At 40.6% G+C, this 5,794-nt stretch overlaps 1 long non-coding RNA gene across 1 annotated transcript; it reads right to left on the bottom strand.

Annotated features, from left to right (window-relative positions):
- Window positions 1-4,180: 4,180 nt before the first annotated feature.
- On the bottom strand, window positions 4,181-5,794 carry LOC307074311. Its single transcript, XR_013811776.1, has 3 exons — window positions 5,606-5,794; window positions 5,106-5,208; window positions 4,181-4,731 (listed from the first exon to the last, which is right to left on the bottom strand). It is a non-coding gene; the product is annotated as an uncharacterized lncRNA (long non-coding RNA).

A 5,794-nucleotide genomic window follows, 5' to 3' on the forward strand; every position in this document is an offset into this window, starting at 1 on the left:
TGAAAAACACTAATGTTTAATAGTAGGGATTTGTTTCTCAAGTTGCTTGCGGACCTTGCCGTATAGTAATCTTAATTTGTCTGAAATGTGTGCGGGCAGGTAACGCGTACCTAAGATCGAGTGTTTTGACCATCTCTTCCAAGCCCTTTCTATCGACATTTTGGTTGATTTAGTCGTAAGGACTGGCTTTGGAAAATGCCTGCGTAAGCAATGTCTGATATGCAGAGACAGCTTCACGCTACCGTCTGTCTCGTACGGTGTGGAATGAGAGCTCGTGAAGGGAGTACCGGCAAGCACGCAGGCGCGCTTGCTGGGCTGCTGCGCGCCTGCGTGCAGTAGCGCAATATCATACTGCCTGAGATGGCAGTATCGCTGTCAAATCTGTCCCTGGGAAAAGTAACGTTGAGCCGAATTGAAAAGGAACTATGTCTCGTTACCATTGCCGTGTTCCGATATCCATACTTCCATGAGTACACTTAAACGAAGTACACTATCCGCACTCACTAAGTGTGCTAATTTTCAGATGTCAGTGTTGCTCCAAATCGAATACTCCGTGGTGCACTAACCGGAAATTATGATCACGACTGCCGCCGCGGCTCCTCCCCCGCAATAAACATCCCGCTTTGAAGTAAGCGTAACTTTACTTTTTACATGAAAAAGTAGTTAGGTTACTGTATTAACGCGTTACTTACTTTATTGCGCCGCGCGTTTACACACAACACTGTCTACCGGTCACACCGGTCTCACGGTAACGTCAAAAATCCATACCGTAGCGCAAAATTCACACTGGTGTACTTTCTATACCGTTTATACCGTACACCCCTACTTCAAATTGACGTTAAGAGTTTCCATCAGACTCGCACGGTAGCCAGGCGTCTCATCCAAAGGCGAGCTCAGTCGGCGCTGTGCGCTTCAAGATTCTGAAGCAAGTGCTGAGATTCCGATTGGCCCAGAGAAATGTCAATTATAAGAATTATCCAATAATGTTTCGCAATTGTAGCCTGCATATGAAGGACAGCCCCCCCCCCCCCCCCTAAAAGAAAACTCTGGTTCCACGCGACTCAATAGACCAAGAAAACTGCGATTGTCGCCGAAAAGCAACAAGTTTGCAGGTGCGATAATTTGTGTAACCTGTTAACCCCTTGCTGTTGGTTTCCTATATTTGTTGGAAACTGTAAATAATAACATTAATTTAAGGAGAGAAAATAAATATATATTTCTGTGCATGATTTACTTTTACCATATTTTTGGTAAAATTATTCAAGCAGTTTAAGGGAAGAAAAAGAGCATAAAACTGGTCCTCCTAAACTTTTAGGACACAACAGAAGATGCAGCGATGAGGCCCTCAAACAAAGCACAAGGCTACAGAGGGGTGTGTCCCAACACTGTGGAACACAGGTGGGCAGCGTTTCCACAGACCTATTAAACAACATACAGGCCCCAAAGGCAGCGAGCGGCTATAGAAAGAGGGACACCAAGAGAAAGCACACCTTTCAAAGTACAGTGCAGCTTCCGGATGCGCCCGCCCGCCCGCCCGCCCGCCCGCCCGCCCACCCACACCAGGTACTGCCCTCTGGGATAGTTTTGACCAAACAGAAGGTGACACACAGTTGACAAGGAAGTGATTCCTATTTCGTGGAAAGACATTTAAGATGTTATAAGACATATAACATTGTTGTCCTATAACATTACATGTTATAGGACAGCATTTAAACACAACATACAAGCTCTAATGATTGAATTAATTTGTTATTTACCATTGATCACATCCGAATAAACTTTTTTCTTTCTTCTTTCAGATGAAATATCATTCATGAGCAAGTAAAAGGCAGGCCTCTTGCACAGAATTAGGTTGGTCGAACCCACAACCTTTAATAGAGTCAAATACCCAAACCACTGATTGACTTATACAGCTATAAACGTTAAAGCTATATAAACATTGTTCTTTTAGACAGACATTAGTTCAGAGTGGTTCAGAGTCTGAGTACCAATTCAAAGATTGGTTTAAGATTCAGAAGATAAGGTTGAAAAGATTTCTGTATTGCACAAAACATTCCCACTCGGCCCCATCGAGAGGAACATTAAGAGTCTTCTTACCACCATTGCTATTAGCTTGGTCTACAAGAAGATCTTTGCACCATAAAAGCTGTGTGTGTTTGTGTGTGTGTGTGTGTGTGTGTGTGTGTGTGTGTGTGTGTGTGTGTGTGTGTGTGTGTGTGTGTGTGTGTGTGTGTGTGTGTGTGTGTGTGTGTGTGTGTGTGTGCGCAGAGCAATGACAGGTCATGCGTTACAAAATGCCCTGAAGCACATGGACTCAGCTTTACCTTGGTCCTATGAGTGGCTCCTTGGGTACAAAGCCAGTGTTTGTGAAGGATGTGGAGGGAAGCCTCTAATCTATAGGAATCTAAATAGCCATGTAATGTTTGGGATGCAGGTCCGCCTGGTACGATGAATGCAGCATTCTAGTCTATTCTAGTTAGAAGTCTAGCCATGTACAGTAAAAGAAACACTCATAAGAGAAATTGAAGTTTCTTTGAAATGTGTTATGCTAAATATAAAAGCAGATGAGGAGGTCATAGGATTACCAAGCTGGGAGGACCCTCAATTGATTTACTTTTCAGAGTAGTTCTAAAAACATTGATTAAACTCAAATACTGTAGCTCTTCAAAGTCTTACAGCCGAACATAGTTAAACATTCACACAAACCATGTACTGTTTACATTTACCACTGGAGGAGGCAAAAAAACTTGAGCCGCATTGATCAAATATTATAATTCAGTGTGCGAAAGTAATCGGGTAGCCTACTTTATCTTCTTTAACACTTTGGAGCATTAAGTATAACATCAAGAGTAAAATGTAATCTATTCAATCAACAGTATATTCCTTCCTTTCAAATGACAAGTGTGTCAAGCGAAACGTTTGAAAGTATACTCAAGAGACATTCTCTAGAACAAGGGGGACCAGAGCCAGAAGCCAGGGTGGAAAATACAGCCTCAGTAGAAAGAGATAATATTGAAAAGATAGCAGAAGACATTTCAAGGGCCCTCTATTGTAAAGCATCAGCGACTGCAAGACCAGCAGTCAAAAGTCACAAGTCAGTCACTAAAGTTCTTATTAAAGAAGTATTATTGTTAAATCAAAGGGATTAATGTGGTATGTCAGTCAGTTGATCAGCGGTGTCATCTGTGAATGGATGAGAATTAAGTGGTTTAGGGGTGTGTCTAAAAAAAAGAACAAACCAAATCAAGACTAAGAACATAATGCAAAGATGAGGACCACCATATTGCCCAGCAGGGTGGACTCCTGAGAGAACAGGAAAAGAATGAGCTGGCCGGGGGACATCTCCAGGAGGGTCGACCCCCAATGTGAAACATAGGGTAAGAAGTATTTAAGAAGGGCTTTTAGTAGTCCATCTTCTGAACATTGCGGTTCAACCATGGCAGACACATGGTTGAACCGCAATCAGCTGTTTAACGTGGTCCATACAATCCAAAAAGAAAATCTGCGTATCATAGCACATAGTAGTCAGCTAGATCCATATTAAATACAATTAAATAAGGTATTTACTGTATTAATTTCTTTAAAAGCCGTTTTAAATTATACACAGCTACAAACAGGCTGACTAGCTAATTGTGTTTAACTACCCTGCACTGGAGGACATATTCATGGTCTTAAACCAAACCTTTGATTTAAATTCATAAGCACAAAAACATTGTAATAAACCGTACTATGTCAAGTGTGATGAAAATCTAATTTTAATCCTTCGTGGTATCGTTATTTCGGGCTAGGTATAACTCTCAGACGTAAATGTTAAACACATGGTTTATTCTGAGACAAAAGGTCAACAAGCTTCGAAATCTGGAGGTGGTTCATGAAGCATCTCCTGAAGGTAAGAATTCAGTTTATATTGGAAATGGGCGGAATGGTAAATATTAAGGGACGCCTAAAGGTTTTAATTTGTAGGCATAAGGGGAACCTTCGGCCTATCTTGGCTTGGGCAAAAATGGCAAAGAGGCAATGTTTGTAGTGTCTGATTTATCTTTAATCCCATATAAATAATAAAAAAATCCCATTTTTGTGAGTGCTTCTCCTGACATGTGAATACTGTATGTATACTGTAAGTAACATTTATGTAAACTGTATACTGTATGGAAGACTGATAGCTCCTCATTGAATGTACCAATGTCAACTGTTGATGGGACCTGGAATCCCCCCTATAGCAGGTGGCAAGAGCCATCATAGGGAAACATAAGCGTGTCGGCCACAGGAAAAAGGAAGAGCAAGCGGTGCGGCAAGAGGAAGAACGGTGGGTAGAGGAAGTGGGACGGCATCACTGGATTCATGGCAGCACTGTTATAATTACTGTTACTAACATCACTCCTGTTATCTTCTTTAGAGATATCTTCCTTTTTTAAGAAATGAATGATTAGTAATTTAATTTTGGACATTTTATAATTGTAATGGTTCCATGCTGAATTGCATATTCAAATGTTAGTTAGAGTATGAGTATTTATAGAAATAATCTATATTGTTTTCAAATAAATAGTTTTCAAGTAAAACATTTGCGTAAAATTAGTGTATTTACATTTACGGGCAATGTTGTGGGGGTGGGGGGATAATGTGTGAAAAGCAGATCATTCAGTTGACCGTTAATTTTGGGAAACTGGGGTTCAGAGGAACGAGGTTGTAGGTTACGTTCAGCTCTCGTCTCTTGTAGTGTAGAGCTGGCCCCTGAGAGGTCAAAGATATTGCAATCAGATGAGTAGGAATAACCATCATTTACCATCTCAGAGAATTAAAGACAAGGGCCATGCCAGTTTTCAATCAGACAGAACACTAGCATATCAATCTATAACAGTCTGCTGAGATACAGTATATAGTACACATCAGAATATCTTACCATCTGTTGGATGCTGAAGGACTTAAGTGTGTAGCCTAGCCTATGGTTTATTTAAAGCAACAAACATCATATTCCCTTCAAATAATACAACAGTTTAAAGTCACCTTTCATCCAGGTGAGTGATTCGATTTCTGACATGGTCTACAAGGTTTAGGCTCCAGAAAAAAGTGGAGAGGTGATATTCTTATAATTCAGTATTCTTTACCTATCTGATGTTAAGTCACTGGAGGATGCTACGGTGGAGGACCTGAACAGGCTTTCGAGACCTCTTAATAGGAGTTGACGTGGATGCTCCCCCTGTTTGGCAACTGTACAATGTGAAGAAAGAATATATATATTTAGCATGTGCCACGAACTGACAAAACATTGTTAGTTCTTAATTATCCCTTGCCTTAATTTTTGCTACCAGACTAACAGTTCATAACATGCCTCTGCGAAAACTCAGTGAGCCAGAGCTCACTTGGTGAAACAATTGACACAATGGTGGTGTCTGAAGTATAATACAAATACGTTACTCATTCAAATTGATAAAAACATGAGGATCTTGAAATATAACTTCATTGTGCTATCACCATATACTATTGTTACACTATCGACATTTAGGATAGCTATAGTTTTCCAATAGTATCAACAAAATAATGTAGTTCATGCTATGAATACTGTTAGTATGATTATTCCGATAACGTTAGCCAAATGGGTGCTTACCTGTCTAGTAGAACACATGTGAGATTGGCGTATCTCTGTAGTCTTAGCTCGACACAAAGCTCTCCATCTTGGAAATGCCACAGCAATATTTACCCTCGTACCTCTCCTCCTTACAGATAATCTTCTTGGCTCGTTTGATTCACCCGTACGTTTGCGCTTTACATGGAAAGCTTTGGCAACAGAAGTCGC

The sequence above is a fragment of the Pollachius pollachius genome (genome assembly GCF_949987615.1).
Source record: "Pollachius pollachius genome assembly, chromosome: 4".
NCBI classification, from domain to species: Eukaryota; Metazoa; Chordata; class Actinopteri; order Gadiformes; family Gadidae; genus Pollachius; species Pollachius pollachius.